The sequence below is a fragment of the Euprymna scolopes genome, chromosome 10, assembly GCF_053919585.1.
Source record: "Euprymna scolopes isolate OS-2025 chromosome 10, ASM5391958v1, whole genome shotgun sequence".
NCBI classification, from domain to species: Eukaryota; Metazoa; Mollusca; class Cephalopoda; order Sepiida; family Sepiolidae; genus Euprymna; species Euprymna scolopes.
Genome location: NC_136491.1, coordinates 14,106,818 through 14,128,221, shown reverse-complemented (window position 1 = coordinate 14,128,221; position 21,404 = coordinate 14,106,818).

Below are 21,404 nucleotides of genomic sequence, written 5' to 3'. Positions count from 1 at the left end.
TGCATCTAAAACCAAGCTCCTATCTTTACATCATTAACGCTCTGATCCCCATCTAGCATCAATTGAAATGGATGGCTCTCGTCTAGGAGAAACCTCATGTTTTGACAAGCTTCCGGGCTTGACCTTTACTCCTGATCTGAAATGGAACACCTACATCAAGTCTGTTGCCAGGGTCGCTGGGAAGATGGTGGGATCCTTCTACCGCTCCAGAAGATATCTCACTACTGATGCAATTCTCTATCTATATAAAAGCCAAGTACGCCCAAGGATAGAATACTTCTGCCATATCTGGGCAGGAGCTGCTAAAAACAGCCTATCCTGCCTTGACAGAGTACAAAATAGACTTCGTGGCTTAGTGGGGGATGCCCTTTTCTTTTCCCTGCGATCTCTCTCCCACAGAAGAGACGTTGCGAGCCTATCTTTGTTTTATCGTTATTTCCATGGCAGGTGCTCGTTTGAGCTCCAATCTGCAGTCCTCCTCGCCAATCTTTTACGAAAAAACACCCGTCTAGCTGAAACCACTGTCAAAAATTTTCCCCACTCTTTATCTATGCCTAAATCAAAACAAAGCTTCTTTCTTAGAACTGCACGCCTGTGGCACTCTGTTCCGTCTGCCTGCTTCCCACCTGACTATAACCTGGATGTCTTCAAGTCCAACGTGGACAAATTCCTGATGAATCGCCCCCTTAAGTAGACACTTTTATTAAATCCCCACAGTAACGTACTGTACATGCAATAACCCTTATCCCTGAGTGGCCTGGATAAGTGATGATCACCTTGTAAAAAAATGGTCTTTAAATGATTCTTACCGTGAAGTTCAATTGTTTGAATGTGTATGTGTGCGCGTGTGTGTGTGCGTGTATGTGGAAATTTGCCATTCAACACTATTTTGATACAACCTCATACACGTATTATCACTTCTTCTTTTATTTCGCTTTTAAGAGGAAAGAAGGTCCGATTTTTGTTCCATGGTTGACCTCGAATATAAACATGTAACCTTTGACATCCGTTTTTGTATCCGCAGAAACCTTTTAACTCAAAACACGCATTCTATTACATGTACAAAAATACATTAATCGCATATTGTTTCAATGTCCGTCTTAACTTGTACAAGCGTGGCATGTCTCGGCATACACTTCATACGAATCGAATCACACAAACAGATTACAAGTAAATCTGACACGCTATCGAATGATGTATCTAAAAGGAAAAAAAAACATTTCGGGTAGAATTAATATTAAGAATAAGGTTCTCTTATCATAGTTTGTCTGCTAAGCAGCTATTGGCTATTTTCTAAAAGCCACGTCAGTAATCTAAGATTTGTGACAGTTTCGTTTCAGATTACCACCTCTGATTACATCTGTCAAATGCCGATGCGCTCACAAGAGGTAAATGCCTTTATTTGCAGCCGTTTTACGTCCGCCATTTGCCATGGATAAACCCCCTGTTAAATGGGAAACAGTTACCCTGATAAAACTTGTTTCGCGCATGCTGGTTTTCCGAAGTTAAAATGCACGGCTAGGTCGGCCATTTATGTCAAATTCCTTGTATATCCTGCGTGATTACATAATACTGACCCCTTTTTGCAAAAACGCATGCAATCACAGAAAATCCTTTTAAGTCGTCAAAGTAGAATCCTTATATTTTATCCGTTTATGATCGCTTATTATATCTAGATTCTTCAACATTGTAAATCGACACTTTATTATTAAATATCTATTGGGCCACCCATTGAGCTCGACTCAAGTTGTATTGATTCGAAAAGCCAGTTAAGTATTAGAACTAAAATGTTATAATAAAAAAACACAAAAAAACTATTCACTTTCCACTCGTTATATTTCCTTTTGTTTCACTCTATATTTACAGGTAAAATAACATTACTATTCGGTGATATTCTCCATGTGTTTGTAATGAACTATTCTAATTATTTTATTTGTTCTTTTCCTTCTTACATTTCTATTGTAATATAATGTGGCCGTTACACCCCAAACCTCTCTCGGATCCCCACGCCGTATGGCATCATTGAAAAGAAAGAAACAAACAAAAAAATAATCCGACTCGGCATTTTTTTTTCTGTTTAGCAAAAGGCACTTATTACTTTCCAAACAATGCCTGCTTCTTATTTTTTTTATTGTTCATTTCGTATGCCATGAAATTTTCAAAACCCTGTCATCTCGACACCAACTTAAAAATCTTTCACCGACACCACGGAGCCACACATCTATCTCGTCCGGCTTGCACTTTTCTTCTCTCTCTCGACCTTACGCTGGCCATAGCCAGCCATTTCTCGCCCTTGACCTCACTCGCCCATCCTTCGCAGCGCGCACTTTTTCCCCTCCAACTACGTACTGTCCTTTTTTTTCTTGTAACGTAAACAGCGTTCACTTGCTAATTTGCATACGTGCTCAAACACTGCTGCTGCTAATACCTTCGCTAGCAATCTATCCTTCGTCTGCTGCTTATGTTTTTACAGGCGCTCATATGCGCTCTTTTACACAACTACAGTGAAAGGAATAGAAAGAGAGTACGATAGAGAAAAATAGGGCACGAGAGATAGAGGATGGCTAAACGAGAGTGATATATACTGCATAAATGATCAGTCAACAAGACAACAAGAGAAAGACTAAGGATGATAGATAGAAACCTACTCGAAGATGGGCTATTTGGTACGTTAATTGAAACAATAATTTATAGACATACTAGTAGAATTCATTATTATTATGAACAGAAATACTGTAGATATTACACCTAAAAATGAAGTAAAAAAACAAGGAAAGCAATTGAGATATGTGCATGTAAGCATCACATATTTTAAAACAGTTCACTTATTGTACATAAAAATAAAAATATTCGCACTGAGATCGAAACCCAAACGGAAAACCAGTGAGTCAAGCAGCATAACCATTGGACCAGATTTGACACGATCCATAAAGAAACTTTCGAAACCTACTTATTCTTAGAATATTTTCCGGCCACGCATGCGCATTCGTGAAACAATTGACAAAGAGATAAAAATCTAACGACAACTACGGACTAATTTTTCAATTTTGACCCCTTAGCAGACTCTTTTCCCTGGTGAAAACTGCTTAAAAGGTTTTCCACACGTCTGAATTCCCTATATACCAAATTTAAAGTCTGTAGAACAAAACACCGTTGAGTATATAGGTTGAGAAGTGTCCTTACACGCACAAATTCTCATTTTTATAGATATATGCATGAGATTTGATCATTTTCATCTGACCTGATATTTGTCTATTTAAAATCAAACGTCTATAACCACATAGTACCCTCGCACAAATCTCAGTTAAACATTTTTGTGAGAATATTTTTTATATGTAATTCTTAGTTAATAAATCGCTTGTTCATAACGTGCCGAGACAGAACTTATAGAATGCATATATAGGCATAAAGATCAGGAGAAACGAAGAAGAGGCGAAGAAAAAGAAAGATGCGTGGTGATTGGAAATTTACGCTCGTGAAGCACGCGAGTCTTTTTCACTTATCCCTTCGAAAGCGAGCCGGTCAGTCAGCTGTGTTTGGTACCGTGCATTGACAATCAGCTGTGTTTGGTGCCGTGTGTTAAGAGGTTCCCGACGTGGCGGTCAGGAAGAAAAACACACTGGTGTTAAATATCTGTCAGCGACTGGTGTAGTAATGAAGAAAATAAATAACTTTTTCTTTTTATGCTAAAGTTCTAAATTCCTTTTCAACTACCTCTCAATACAACGTTTGGGTCCATTTGAAAAAGTAAATATAACGTTACGAGTTGAAAACAATAGAAGATTTAAAATATTCAACTTGTGAACTCGAGGTTAAGAGTAATAGACTTTTTTAATTATTACAATCACATGGCTGAAAGAGAAAGAGAAAGAAAAAGAAAAGGAAGAAGAAAAAGAAGAAGAAGAAAAAGAAAAAGAAGTAGTAGAAGAAGAGGGACAGCAACCACAACAACAACAACAACAACAACAACAAGAGAAGTTTCTTGGAAGAACGTGAATTAATATGAGCTGTCAAAATATTATTAAACAGTGATTATCGATCTCTTGTCTCCCTCTCATCTAACTGGTCAGTGATTTGGAACGTAGATCAAATTGAATAAAACGCTCCATTTTTCGATTAGTATTGTTGTGATTAAGTTCTTTACAAAGTGTAAATATGAAACTTAAATTTCAGGCGGAAAGTCTTTAGTCTAAAAAAAGAACCAGGAAGGTGTGTAACCCGCTACCGCTGCTACAAACTGTTGTCCACAATAACGATAGACTACAAGTTAAATGTGATCCCCAACTACGGGATCACAAATCTAACATCGTCTAATCTTAAAACATTTAAACGTATTCAGGTATTCACTAGACGTTTGAACCACACATACATCGTCGGATTAAACATCGAGGTGCAAAAAAATTGCAGACTCTAGGTCCGTGTTGCAACACAACTTCCACATTTCCGGAGGAAGTGAGCCAGTGTTTTCACTCTCCGGGACGTCTCCGGAAGTGACTATTTGACCGCTGGTAGTTGCTAGTGGTTTCTCCTCTCACAAAAGTTTCATATATATATATATGAGATAGATAGATAGATAGTGTATATACATATTATTAACAGTTTATAGGCATTGTTGTCGGTGGGAAAACTAGCAAAACATACCTATAATATTCTTCCATACTTTGTTTCCATGCGTCCTTTCAATATGTCCTGAAATTAAAGGTGCTTTTTTCCGAAAGTGAAAATGCTCAGACAGGAATTATATTTCGTTATAAACATTTTTTACTTGCTATGTTCTTTTTCAGAGTTGGCACGATTTTATAAGATTACATTTTTTTAAGTCCCCCCTATTCCATGGGCTTCCTATCCAAAAACCGTCAGTCTGTCTGTCTGCTAATCGAACTGATCCCCCTCTTAACTAAACTCTACGTCTTCTTCTTCATTATGTCATCACTACACATGTTATATAGAGGTTTCATTTTTATTAAGAGGGAGAGTCTTAGAGTCTTATTAGAGTGTTTGTCTTGAGAGAGGGATGTTGTTGTACTTAGAGAGAGAGAGAGAGAGAGAGAGAGAGAGAGAGAGAGAGAGAGAGAGAGAAGCTGTAAGAGACTTAGAGAGATTGTTCATGTTATTATTCTTATATATTAAATGTTCATTCCTTAGATGTGTAGAAGAAGAAAGCTCTTTGAGTGAGGACATAGTGTTCAGACAGTTCGGACATTGTGTAGTCATGATGATGTTGAGACGTGTATGTAAAGACATTTTATAACACAAATATATAATACAATTTCACTTTACCTTTTCGTAAGAATCATAAGACAAGACGAGCTTTACAAAACACATGATGGTTTATTTCGTCACACGGCCGTGTTTCCATCACCAGGAATTCAAGGTCTCACATTTTAGTTTCAACGTGACGTCTCGCTCCCTAGATGACTCTCTCTGAGTTTCTTCACTGACTGTCTAACTCTAAAGTTTTTTCTCTATTCCTAGAACTTTCTATTTTCCGTGACGTCATACACATGTTAAAACATGTGCCTTCTTTCACGTGTCCTGGACATACGTGTCCAAAACTTTTCCTATTTCTACAAAAGGAATTTTAACCTATATTCAATATGTTAAAACATTATCTTATAAGCTGCATTCTTTCAATTTAAAATTTCATAACAAACTTGATTGTTAACATTCTTTCCTTGAAATATTTATCTATATTCTAAACAAATGTTTGTTTTACATTTTTATATTCTCACACGTAATCTATTTCTAAACCTATATTACGAGGTTCGAATTTCGCCTATGCTATTTCATTTTCATTTTAACTAAATTCTCCATTTTTATACTTACATGAAAAGGGGACAGCCCTTATCATGTAACACACATAGCATAAAGATCATTGCTGGGTGTTTGTCATGTATATTTGTCTATAGTATAGTTAGCCTAGGATCCATTTATTAAATTGCATCAAGTTATCAATTTGTGCTAATCATGAAACCTAACATTCCTTTCTATTAAAATATTTTAACATAAATAATTTATCTGTAAATACGATTAACAATCATAACAATAATCATCAGCCGACACATTTTTCAGAATTATCTGGCCAATATCTAACAACGTATTTTGAATATCAGCATGTTAATCGGTTATTTTGCCAATCGAGAATGTAAATATCCTTCCTATTAAGGCGAAAAATGTAGAATAAATAGCAGATTTTATTAAGATCCAAAAATGAGAAATAATTCAAATGCTACAGGAAAACTATATAAATAAAAGTCCAGGGACTAACATATCGATAACGCAATTTATAAAAATCCATATGAATTTTAAAAAGTACGGATTTTTCATGCAATTAGAGTTAATTTAAACGAAGCTATATGCGAATTTTTTAACACTAGAAAAATCTGATTTATCATGTTGAGAAGACGTTGTTGCCTGATCAGGAAAAATACTGTCTAAGAAAACAATGGCTTGATAAGTGTAATTCTAACTCTTCTCTGTTAGAAACAACATTAAAAGTAAGTATACTGACTGCAAACGTAATGCTGAACACAGATCTCCAAAATCGGCAGTTTTTCCTCAAACATAAAAATGTCAAGAAACTTGTTTTGAATTGAAGTTGTGTGAGATAGCAAAAAAAAAAAAAAAAAAAAAAAAAAAAACCAGAACAAAAAAGTGAAGATATCAGAATACAATTTATTCTCCATTTTCATAAACATTTAAAAAAAACCCTGCATGCCAAGTAAACCAATCCAAAACAAAAACGCATCAATGAGCAAGAGAGTTGTTTACGATTGTTTTAAGGTAACACGTTTGTGCATAAACCTTAACTTAGATATAAAAAAACACTTTGTGTGTGTGTGTGTGTGTGTGTGTGAGAGAGAGAGAGAGAGAGAGAGAGAGAGAGAGAGAGAGAGAGAGAGAGAAAGATATAGAGTTCATATTGACTCAAAAACGGCTGAGCCGATTATTTTGAAATTTCCGGCAAATGTATTTCATGAGTTTGGGAGTGTTCCTACGAAGGTTTTGTAACGGAATGCCACCAATAAGTATAAAAAATCGACAATTGAAACAACCTGATTAGAGAATGAACAGTCCGATTTTGACCAAAGTTAACACTCTGATACAGCTTAACATCACACTTGAGAAGTTTTACATCCACACAAGCAGAAGGGCGTGGCGTATAAAATCAACAGAAGGTACTTTGAAAAGGTAATGCGCGTTCGAAATGAATGTTTCCGTTTAGATCACAATTGAACCATGGCAGTTAACTTTTGCATTTTAAACTTTAATTCAAGTCCTTCCATAATTTAAAAAAAATACAATCAACAATAGATTATTTACGGTGCAATGTAGACTGCAGTATATTGTGGATTAAGTCACTGTGGAAGGAACGCAAAGCTTCTTCCTCTAGATGCACCGTTGTGGGTTCCCGGCTTGAGCAATCGATTTAATTGAAAAAATTAGCAATTTCATTGATTTCGATGACAATAAAGTATAGGACGTGTGGAAAATTCGTTGATCATAATTCGATCCCGGGCAACGTAGAGAAACTGTTACTCATGTCAACGGTATAACAATCAACACAGTTCGGAGCCACTGTTGTCGCATGATATACCGGACCAATTTTTGGTATAAAAATGTGCACAGACCTTTTTGTTACCGCGGGAGAAAGATCACCTAATGGTAAAGCATTACTACATGAAATATTTAAAATTCATCCAACTTACCGCCACAACTGCACAAACAATAATAACGCGGACAAAACACATTTTCTCCAAGCATGGAATATCTACACTGGTAATATCCAATAATGGCCCCCATTGTAATAAAGTTGTGTTGACTGAGTATACGGCATCATCACGAGTACACACTGGTTCCCGACAGATCACCGAAGTTAAACAACGTTGAGCCTGGTCATTGCTAAAATGGGTGACCAATTTGGCAACTCCAAGTGCTGCTTGTAGGAGGACGTCGACACCTCCCTGCAAAAAAGTTGCAAAAACCAAACGCCGTCATCTCCCCTAACGGGGATATACATGCGACTGGGGACCGTTTGTGAATTTTATACTCCCATGAAACTTCCTCCTTCGGACGAAGCTGGTTAAAACCGAATAGGGTTGGTACTGACTGCACGCGTGTTGACTGAGTGCTTGTGGGTTGTATCGTCGAGACTGTGTTTACGAGTCTTCGCGACGACCGAGTCTCCAACTGGACGAAAATTTGTTTCACTCCTTCTTACTAAATTAAGAGGAGAGATCCACGGACGTTTTAAAGGGACTATTAACCCGAGTTGGAGCATGTGGTCAAATTCGGCCTTAGTCCTCTTGAGACAATCAGGTGCGAATCGTCTCGGACGAGAGAAAACAGAAAGCTCAGATGTGGTAATGTGGTGAACGGTCGAAAGCACCATTTTAGTGAAACTAAACATACGATCCACTAATTCTTGATTGGAAAACAGAAGCCTTTGAAACCATTCGTCTCCAATTTAAATCCCATTAATACAAAAAACTGCAACAAAATTGAACTTTTCCTAGGTTGCAAGCAACCCACAATATCCAAAATCTAATAGCCTAGGGGAAAGGACAATTCAAACAGTGAAGAAAACATTGCACAAATCCTTTCAGAACAGCGATCATCCACACTTTGCATTCTAACTTCGTGTACAACACCTGCCAAATAAAACTCTGCTTCCTTAGTAACCAACCAGCTGAACCGTGATCTAAGAAAGTTGCTAGAAATCATGAGAAAATATGGCAATTATACTCGCAAATAATCTTCATGTCTAAGACAGAAAATGAAACAGCATAAAAGTAATCAACGAGAGGCAGTTCCATTCGCAACAGAATACGATGACAACGCGTACATTTACTGCCATTACATTGTCTAAAGATTCCAGCATCACAACCTTACTCTGACACAGTGTTCAGTTTACTCAAACAGGTTCATTAACCAAAGTCAGAGTTAGATCAAGACCAGAACGACTAAAACATCAACCAAAATGGATGCTGGATCACGCATACTAAAGAGAACTTGTATCTTCAATATCAAAGGACTTGAGAGAATGCAATATATGGTAGATTCTCTCATCGAAGACGATGACTGAGGGTTCAATATGCAATCTCCAGCAGCTCCTAAGCTCTGTGACATCACATGCATAATTACAATCCTGAAGACGTCCGGCACACTCCTCCACATATGGTAAACTTGCATATGCTCGTCGGTCAAAAATGTGTTCTCAAGTGAACAGATAACCCTGCTTTGCTTCGTGCTTTGAAACCACAGTGGCAGACATATACATTTTTTGGTGGATTTTTCTAGTGCTTTGTCTTCATATTTGCTCGAAGATTGTCTCTATGACGAAGGCAGTTATGAATTATCTGGTTCCTAGAAAACATATCTTCATCCATCCGCTGCGATCTCTTGTTGCACTCTCCCAGGAGCTGAGAGAAAATTTCACAACGCTTTAGACTGTCTTTTAGTTTATCTTTGTAACGAAGCAGGCGACGTCCTATTGGGATGTGAGAACTTGTCAATTGCCCATAAAAATTGCTTAGGAACTCTTGAATCATCCATTCTCACCGCATTTGTATCCTGATTAAAAATGATTTAATACCAGTGATTTCACATCTCACCAGTTTAGTTTGGAACACGATCCTGTCATCCACCATTGCAAATAGAACGTAGACATCCGATATGGAAGGAATCAAGCGGATTCATATGCTTGCAGTACAAGGTCAACTTTTAGGCATCATACAGAAGAGTAGGCAGAACAACAGATTTGTAGACTGTCACCTTCACTTTTACACATCGTGGCTTTTTCAAAGTCTGTGTCGCAATCATACCAAATGCCTCACTAGCTTTATTAATTCTACTTTGTGGTGTACATTTCAAATTTAGATTAATCAGACACAACATATCCGAGATATGTAAAAAATGATATTGTTTTCAAAGCTTTACCATCAACGCTGAGCTTGGATAGTACCAGATGGGTGACCATTTGGGAATTATAGGCGGTGAATGTGCTTTCCGCTTATCTCGGCATTGTTTCCCGTCGTTCCAAACCTCAACTTGCTACTGGTATCCGACAATGTCGACAGAGGAGAGATGTGGTTTGAGATTGCGCAACTCTTGCCACAAAAATTTCACGCGCAGGCACCCTTACATTGGGTATCCACAGTCTGTCAAGACTGAAGGGAGTCTTTTTAACCATCGAGATATACCACTGGCTGTGAAGAGGACGTAACATTTGGTTTCAACTGGTGAATAAGTTCAGTTTTTATTATACTAATTGTAAGACCGAAGACATTATATGCATTGGAGAAGCTATTGATGATGTTCTGCTTGTCATCAAGACAATGGGTGACAAGAGCACAGTCATCGACATAAACAAGAACAGTCTGCACAGAAGTCCTGTTTTTGGCCTTGAACCGTTACTAATTCTACCGAGGTGTTTTTGAAAGCTGTCTCAAGCATCACCGAAAAAACAAAAAGATTACACTAGCTAGAATGTTACTAGCAACAGATAAAAGAGAAATTCCTTTATGGATATTACACTCACCCTTTTTTCCTTTGTGCTTAAACAGCTCAAGTGAATAATTGACGCGTCGTTGAACTGTTGTGGCACGGTACCAAGTTCCCAGATTAATGAAAACAGGGCACTTAGTTTCATGATTAGCAGTTGGCTTCCATATTTGTATACTTCTGCAACTATGTCGACACCACCTGAAGTTTTACCATTTGAAAGTTGCTTTACAGCCCATTTAATCTCCGACATGGATAAACTGTCAACAAGCGCCTCGGTGGTTGGCATCTGAGGAATATCACCAATCACTCCCCGATCCACTGTCGATTCTCTGTTTAAAATATTTGAAAAAGTGTTCATCCCAGCATTTGGTAATTTTTTTTTTTATCAATGAGGAGAATGCCATCTCACGAAAATAGTGGAGATGCCCCACCCCTTTAAATAGGACCAACCCCCCCTTGAGGTTTTGGTTAAATGATTTAAAATCGCACTTATCTGCTGCATCCTATGAGGCCTTTGCTTTCAATTCAACCCAGTTTTGTTTCATTTACCGGAGCCGATACTGTGTCAAGCATCTATCTATCTATCTATCTATCTATATCTATATCTATATATCTCTCTCTCTCTCTCTCTCTCTCTCTCTCTCTCTCTCTCTCTCTCTCTCTCTATATATATATATATATATATATATATATATATATATATTTACCAGTGGTGAAAAAACCGGACTAAAGTGCTCAATGTGTAGTCAGAGCAGTATATAGGAAATTTATTACTGTGAGTCCAGAATGAGTTTACAAATTGTTTCAGCTAGAGGAAAATCCTCAAAGAGAGGAAAAATCCAACTAGCATCATCAGAATTCATAGATGGACTCTATGAATTCTGATGATGCTAGTTGGATTTTTCCTCTCTTTGAGGATTTTCCTCTAGCTGAAACAATTTGTAAACTCATTCTGGACTCACAGTAATAAATTTCCTATATATATATATATATATATATATATATATATATATATATATATATATATATATACATATATATATGCATATATATATATAAAGAAAGCAATAAAGGAAGGATTTAATTATGTAAAGTATTCTACCAGTGATACCGTATGATCTAATTTTCATGAGGATACCCTCATGCCATACCCTGTCAAAAGCCTTAGATATATCTAGAGCTAACGCCCTGCCCCCCCCGCTTTGTCCAGTGAGTGGTTGATGATACGGTTTGATGAGAAGCATTTAGTTTCAAATGCCAGGGCCTAAATAAGTTTTTTAATCTCTATTTCATCTTCTTCTTTCCGTATTGATCTGATGAGATAAATTTATATGCGACTGTTATTCCTCATCTTTCATTGAATATATTTACTTGCTCCTTTTAATAGTGTTGAGTCTTTTTTTTATCTCCATAGATTTGCTGTTTTTAAGAAACATTCTTTATCAGCTTCATTATATATATATATATATATATATATATATATATATATATATATATGTATGTATATGATATTATCAGCTTCATTTAATATATATATATAATATTATCAGCTTCATTATATATATATATATAATATTATCAGCTTCATTTAATATATATATAATATTATCAGCTTCATTATATATATAATATTATCAGGTTCATTATATATATATAAATATAAATATATATATAATATAATCAGCATCATTATATATATATAATATTATCAACCTCATTATATATATATATATTAATATAAAATATATATAATATTATCAGCTTTATTTAATATATATATATAATATTATCAACCTCATTATATATATAAATATAAATATATATATATAATATTATCAGCTTCAGTTAATATATATATATATAATATTATCAGCTTCATTATATATATATAATATTATCAGCTTCATTATATATATATATATAAATATATATATATGTAATATTATCAGCTTCATTTAATATATATATATACTATTATCAGCTTCATTATATATATATATAAATATAAATATATATATAATATTATCAGCATCATTATATATAATATTATCAGCTTCATTATATATATATAAATATAAATATATATACAATATTATCAGCATCATTATATATATAATATTATCAGCTTCATTATATATATGTAGATATAAATATATATATAATATTATCAGCTTCATTATATATATATAATATTATCAGCTTCATTATATATATAATATAAATATCTATATATTATATTATCAGCTTCATTTATTATATATATAATATTATCAGCTTCATTATATATATTTATATATATATATATAAATATAAATATATATATATCATATTATCAACTTCATTTAATATATATATATATATATATAATATTACTATCATTATTTTTAGTACCTACAGACACTAGTGTGTCATCATTTCGGAAATAATCAGTGCAAGGAGTCAGGATTACTTCCAGTCGGGAGATTAGAACCGGGTCATGAAGACATCTCTTACTCCATTAGCAAGGAAAAAGCTGCTCGACCAACGTTAACCGTGGCGAGTATATAGTTGAAATTTATATTTATATAAGTCATAAATGTCATTTTTAATACCTAGAAACCTTTCGGTAATTTTCAGTACAGGGAGTCTTAATTACCATCGGTCGGGAGATTCGAACCCGGCCACGAAACCATCTCTCACTCCATTAGCAAGGAACAAGTTGCTCGGCGAACGTTAACCGCGACGAGAATATAGTTGAAATTAACATTTATATAAATCGTAAATGTTATTAAAAAAAGCCAAAGTGATCTTGTTATTTTTACAGCACTATCTTCGCACGCGGGTTTACGTGACCGACTTATTTCATTTCACCGTAAATTGTTCGACAATAAGAACCTAGTCTTTATATATATATATATATATATATATATATATATATATATATATATATATACACATATATATACATATATATGCATATATATATACATATATATACATATATATATATATATATATATATATATATATATATATATATATATATATATATATATATATATATATAGGGGCGTGTACGGGCCATCCCTATATAGAGAGTGCTACCGCCTCTCTGATATATATATACTTCAGAATAATTTGGAAATCTGAAACATAAAGATCATGGGGTATGCAATTTTATGTTTCTACTAAAATTAACTTTTTTTGTTCAAGGGTTGATTTCAAAAATGTCTTTCACGATACATCACATGTTCGTCGAACGTCACACTCATATCAGACCATATAAGGATGCATCCGTCCCATGAAAATTGTCATGTTAAATCCACCCATTTATCTCCCTTGTCTTACCCGTATCCTTTTCTTCCTTTTTAAAAATTTTTTTTTGCCAATCAATCACCAATTTTAAGGAAGACATCAGTTAAAATTGGCAGCCACTTGTTCGTCACAGTTTCGTGATTTATAATTTTTTTTTACTTTTTATGTTTTTATTTTGCAGTCATCCTCTTTGGCGGATCGAAACCCTTTCCCGACTCAAGCTTTTAGCCGAAGAACGCCACTTGCTAATCTTCTTGTCACTTTTCATAGGCATTTGCAGAAATGATGATAATATCTTATTTAGCTTTTCCCCCAGTGAAATTATATGGAAAGAGGAAGACAGCATGATTTAAAGAAATGCGTGTGTTTGAAACGGACAGTGAAATATACGTACGCACGTACATACATGTATATACACACATATGTGTGTGTATACATGTAGAGTCTAAAGATGCATATATGCATGAAGGTATATTTAAAATATACGGAAATGATGAACATATACATACAAAAATACAAGGAATAATCATGAATATATATATAAATAGTTTCATATATATATATATATATATATATATATAAATATTTGTGTATATATATAAATAAGTATATGTATATATATATATATATATATATAAATATTTGTGTATATATATAAATAAATATATTTATATATATATATATATATAAATATTTGTGTATATATATAAATAAATATATTTATATATATATATATATAAATATTTGTGTATATATATAAATAAATATGTGTGTGTATATATATATATAAATATTTGTGTATATATATAAATAAATATATGTATATATATATATATATATATTCGAGTATGTGTGTGTTGACTTATAGATACTCCTGTACACGTGCATACTTTCTTAACGATTACTTGATTGTTTTTATAAATATATATGCCTCTATCTCACTACATTTGTTGGTATGTATATACGTATATCCATTTAAAATTCACATACATATGTATATATATTTGATGCATATTGAAATATAAATATGTACGTTTACACGTATTGTTCCTATTTACAATGCCTCCCCACGGGACAGAGTTAGACACCAGGGTCGTTTTTTAATGTGGAGAAAAGGAACAAAAATAAAAATTATCTCAGTCGTGAAGGATTTCTCCTCCACTGACAGAGAACAAGAAATTGAAGTGTAGATATGAAGAACAGATACTACACTTTGATCTTGACCCGAAGGACACGTATTGTTGATGCAAATATAAATTTCTTTATATTTCTCTCTCTCTCTCTCTCTCTCTCTCTCTCTCTATATATATATATATATATATATATATATATATATATTTTGTGTACAGAAAGTTGTTAGTTGAGACAGGTCATTGGTACCGTCGGTTTCAAGCCCGATAATAAGGCCCGTTTAAGGTATCCTTATCAAGCTCTCTTCAGCCAATATTCGTCCCTAATACAAAAATAGCACTATAAAAGAGACGAATATTGGCTGAAGAGAGCTTGATAAGGATACCTTAAACGGGCCTTATTATCGGGCTTGAAACCGACGGTACCAATGATCTGTCTCAACTAACAACTTTCTGTACACAAAATATAAGTACGCTCTTAAAATTTGGATTTTCCTTTTAATTGAGCACTCTGCTGGAATTCTTTTTCCAAAAAAACTAATCATATATATATATATATATATATATATATATATATATATATATATATATATATATATGCCATTATCTCTTCCTCCGCATATATATATATATATATATATATATATATGCATACACACACATACACACAGACGCACACACACGCATATATATATATATATATATATATATATATGCATATACACATATACCAAACGAGTATTGATATTCGCCTTATCGATGTATTATACACACACATAGACACACACGTATATATACAAAATATAGAGAGAAATAGTTACATATATATTTATACAGACCACCAAGTATTCGTTTAAAATGTACATATATGTATTGAAGTATGTATCACTTTATACACACACGCACATATATATCTATATATGTATACAAATATATATATAGTCCTGTTTATCTCTACATATATATGCAAATAGTTATATATATATTCATGATTATCTCTCTGCATTTTTGTATTTGTACGTGTAAAGAAATAACCACAAAAGTACGCATATACATATATATATATACATTTTATAGTGCTATTTTTGTATTCTGTATATATTTTCACTAGAATTAGATAAATACACATGCATACGTTGAGTTTATAGATACTGCATGCGGACGTATGTGCACATTGCATGTTTAAGAAGTTGATATAGCGAAAAATTAATGACTAGCGACATTTGTATTGCATAATATTTTTATTTATGCCATTGTTTTCACGCGCGTGCACACACACACACACACACACACACACACACACACACACACATATATATATATATATATATATATATATATATATATATATATATATAAGACAAGGAACTGATGTCTAGTATATGTGCCGAGATGTATTTAGGGAAGCCAATATTACTGAATCAAGACCGTTTGAAAGGCTTTTAGGGAAAGCTTTAGATAAAGGGAGAGTGGTTGAACAATCATGTAAAAAAAACGAAACAATGCAAAATAATAATAATAATAATAATAATAATAATAATAATAATAATAATAATAATAATAGAAAATAAGAAAATAGAAAAATAATGTATGCAAAGGTAAAAAAAAAAAGCAAAAAAGAAATCAGTCAAAGAGTTTGTTCCTGTTGAAAGCACGTGTTAACGCTACTATTTGCCTGGTTTGCTCGTAGGCGTAGACATGTTCCTCTAGCGCGCTTACCGCCATCAACTTCTGCCGCTGCTTGGCTTAAGTGCATACCTCTGTCCGTCCCGATCATATCACCAGCCAGATGACGCCCTTCCGGCACTTTGCTTTAGCAAATAAATACATAATATTAAAAACAGAAATAGTAAGAAACAAAAGAAATAAAATAGATTTTTTAACTGGAAAAGAAAGGTAAATAATCATGAAATAAAATCGTACGGTTCTTTTTAAATAATAATTTTCCATGATGGATATTACTTGAATTGGTTACCATATCTATAAAAGAGAAAGAAACTGTATCCAAATATATCCAAAGAAGCTCATCAGATCATTTGGTTCTGTTGTCATGCATTTTCTTATGTTTAAATAGTAGCTCGGTACTGTGTTTATAATAAGCACTGATATTATTTTTTTATCATCCACACTATTTTTCAATCGTTGCCAGGGCCGCTGCAAGGAAGGTGGGTTCTCTCTTCCGCGCTAGAAAGTTACTTACGCCTGAAAGTATCCTTTACCTCTACAAGGCCATCATTCGTACATGTATGGAGTATTGTTGTTACATTTGGGACGATGCATCTGCTTCTATTCTTTCGCTATTGGACAAGGTTCAAAAGAGAGTCGTCAACCTGGTATATTCTGAACTGTCATCTGCCCTATCGACGAAATGCTGCATCTCTCTGCCTGTTATACAAGTGTTTTAATGGTGGATGTATCCTCCCGACGTAAATACCCCCGGCAAACCTGACAAGCAGCAAAATCTCACTCCTACACAGTAGAGATCCCAAGATGTAAGAAGGCCTTCTACTCCAATAGTTTCTTCACCAGAACTGCTACACTCTAGAACGCCCTTTCGATTCCTGCTTTCGCACCTGTACTGACATGCAGAAGTTCAAGTGTAACATGAAGAGGCATCTTGCTGCTCAACTTCCTACATAGCATCCCTGCAACTAATGCCCCCGATATTCGCCCCCTACATCAAAGTGAAAGTGCCTTGTTTAGGATGAAAAAGGAATAAATAAAATCTAGCTAGTATACGTTACATATTTTACATTTTTAACTAAACAGGATACGCCCTTTCTACCAAGATTTTTTCCTTTCTCTCTCAGACATTTTGATTACATATTTCCAATTATTTATTTTTCATTCTCGATAACCGGAATAAATGATTAGCAGATATGTTTATCGAACACTTAATTGTTTTAGGGGTCATGTATTCATAAATAGTCACATATTTTATTCGTACGTAAAGTTTCATATACTTTTAACTTTACTTTATTAAATTTTATATTATAAATATTATTTATATTTTAAATCTTATTCATATTATAAATATAAATACGAATAGAGGACGTGGAAACTAAATCTTATTTATATACTGCATCTTATTTATATTATAGATATAAATATTTGTATGTATTGGGAACGTTGATTTTTGGAATTAACAGCTGAAAGAAAACATCTGATAAGAATATAGACAGGCATTCTAAGAAAACTGTTTATAACCACTACTATTTTTATAGCCATAATGCTATTCAACAACATACCCAGAAAATATGATGCCGGGTATAAGTTTACTAGCATATAAGAAAGTATACATTACCTCATACATATGCGAAAATTAAAACGGGAAAGTTGACAAAGCGTTACCAAAATATTAATCCTAGACATTCAAATGAAATTCAGAATAGATGAGAACAGGGAAACTGTCCAATTATAAGGAGATAAGAGCACTTTTTTCCGGCTCAACCGAAATATAAAGTTCTGCATAGGTTTGAATACCCTATATATTAAGTTTCATTCTGTAGACCAAAAAATGGCAAAGGAGTTTGTAAAGCAAAATTTATAAACAAATATATGTACGCATACATAAATATATATATAGAAAGAGGTTTGTGTTTTTTATAAGCTTTTTACGCAAATATTATGCAAGTATATATCATGTAGAATATCTGCATGAATATAATTACACGTAATAGTTAACTAAAGGTAATTACCCTATGAGAAAACCGAAAAAAACTAATAGGGAATTAATTAAAATGAATGTTTCAAAGAATATGCAAATTAGCTAGATCGACCCATATATAACAATGTCGTCTTTTCTGTTCAATAAATATAAAAAAGGGGTTTTTAATATGAATGTCAATACACACACACAAATTAATAGACCATTGATACAAACACATTGCATCAAGTAAAAACAGTAAAGTGGGCATTTACAAAACATCTTTGATAACAACATACATCAAGGAACTTAAAAACAAAGTTTACTAGAGTGTGAACAATGTTAATTTTCGCTGAATATTTTTCTTTTCTTATTTAATTATTAATAATCAGTACATTTGTTGACTTGCAAAATCCATGCTTTTTTAAAGGCGGCCTTTAATTGCCATTGCTCCCAGGTCCACTCTAACGGTCACAGGAAATATGAGTTGGAACAATTACATCGAGGTCATTGCCAGGGCCGCTGCAAGGAAGGTGGGCTCTCTCTACCGTGCTAGAAAACTACTAACACCCGAAAGTATCCTGTACCTCTACAAGGCAACCATTCGCCCATGTATGGAGTATTGATGTAATATTTGGGCTGGTGCATCTGCTACTAGTCTCTCGCTCCTTGACAAGGTTCAAAAGAGAGTCGCAAATCTGATAGGCCCTGAACTGGCATCTAAGCTTCAGCCTCTGTCCCATCGACGAAACGTTGCATCCCTCTGCCTGTTCTACAAGTATTTTAATGGTGAATGCTCTGATGAACTACAAGCACTTGTGCCCCCACGACGTGAACACCCTCGACAGACCCGACAAGCTGCAAAATCCCACCTCACACTGTAGAGATCCCTAGATGTAAAAGATCTTTCTACTCCGGTAGCTTCTTCCCCAGAACCGCTAGACTTTGGAATTCCATTCCAGGTCACTGCTTCCCCAACTGTACTGACATGCAGAAGTTCAAGTGCAACGTAAACCAACATCTTGCTGCCCAAATCTCTACATAGTACCCAGTAGTGGTTTCCCCTGATAGTAGCCCCCTACACCAAAGTAGCAATGTGCCTTGTTTGGGGTGAAAATGTAAAAAAAACCCAAAAAACAATGAGGTAGTACCTGTATACATCTCCATCCTTGTCAAAGACTATTTGACCAAGACCCTCCATATAGTGCAGACTCTGCTTCCTGTGACTTTTGGTTATTCCCTAAGATCGAGGAAAAAAACTTAGAGGCTGTCGTTATGAAACAATTTAGATCAAAGAGGTTGTGACGAGAGTCATTGACACGCTCAAACAAGAGGACTTCCATAGGGCTTTCCAGAAGTTGTTGGAACGAGTACAACAAGTGCATTGCAGCCAGAGAAGATTACTTCGAAAGGAACATAGTGTTTCATGTGTGTACTATCAATAAAAGTGCCCACACGACAAATGTCTTGAAACTTATTAAATACACCTCGTATAACGTGAAAATATAAATAATGTATATAAATAACATCTAATAATGTACACACATACTTGTAATATATCAGGTTACATCATAAAACGAATCACATTCCTTCTTTCGGCCATAGTTCACACGATACTTTTGTGATGCGCAGTATTTTTGCTTGCATAACCGTTGAAGAAGTCAATATGGTCGGATTTCGATGCTAAGAAGTGAAAAGGTGTCCAAATAATGTAACGCTGCAATTTAGCTTCCTTAGCGTTTGTTTAGGATGCTTATCAAGATCTGATCGCGTCTTTCAAACACCAATTGGAGGTCAAGATTATGATAGAAAAGGATTACATTCCGGGGTTTTTGAAAGATGGATAAAGGATAGATTTTGTGTACGCAGAGCTGACAAGTTTGAGTACGCGTTCCCTGCTTGAGAATGGTGCACGCGGTTCCTAGTCCTGTCGGTCCTGGATATGACCTTAAACTAGATCCGATGGTGAGGCCTCAGCTTGCGGGCTTTGGGAAGTGTGGAGCCACCCTTTAATTGCTATTGCTTCCAGGTCCACTCTAACCCAATGAGGTAGTACCTGTTAGGGTCCCAACTATGGCTTAAATAGAAACAGACTTGAAAAAACCAAAAAACAAAAAATATATTCTATTAAAAAATTGTTCTTCAAACTCGCTTGATTCGGCATTAAATAACCTGAAAAGAATTGATATACCGTAAAACAAAAATGACCCCACACAACTTAAGGTAAATCTTTTAGTTTCTTAGCTAATCGGGTGAATTTTTCCCTCCCAATAGAAAAACTTCAAAATAGCCACTCCCAAATTTGTTTTCGTCCCTGCCCTTCCCCAAATTGCATTCATTTTTGAAAGATATCACATAATCTTCCACTGCATCCTTTCTGTTTTCCTCTTCCATCTAGACTTTACCCTAATTAGAGACATGTCTGTGTGTTTTCGGTTTCAAACAAGCCGGAAAACAGTGGGCCATCCATTATTTAGAAAGGGCTGAGATCTAACATATTTTTTTATTTTATTTTTTTTACCCCGACTCCACGATAAAATGAAATTATTCTTAATAAAAACGAATTATTTATGTATATATTTGTTTAATAATAAAATAAAAACGATGTTGCAATGTTAAGTAGGACAAAAATGAAGTCCATGTACAATAATGATGATTGGGGATTCTTGCTAGGAAAATATTTACCAAATATTAGGTACAGTGACACGGATGACCATAGATGCCCCTCCCTACACTTTTGAATGGGTTTGTATCTAATTTGTTTCGATAAATATAAGATTTTCGAAATGAATACTTTTTTCAAAATGTTGTATCTTTTCTGTTTTCAG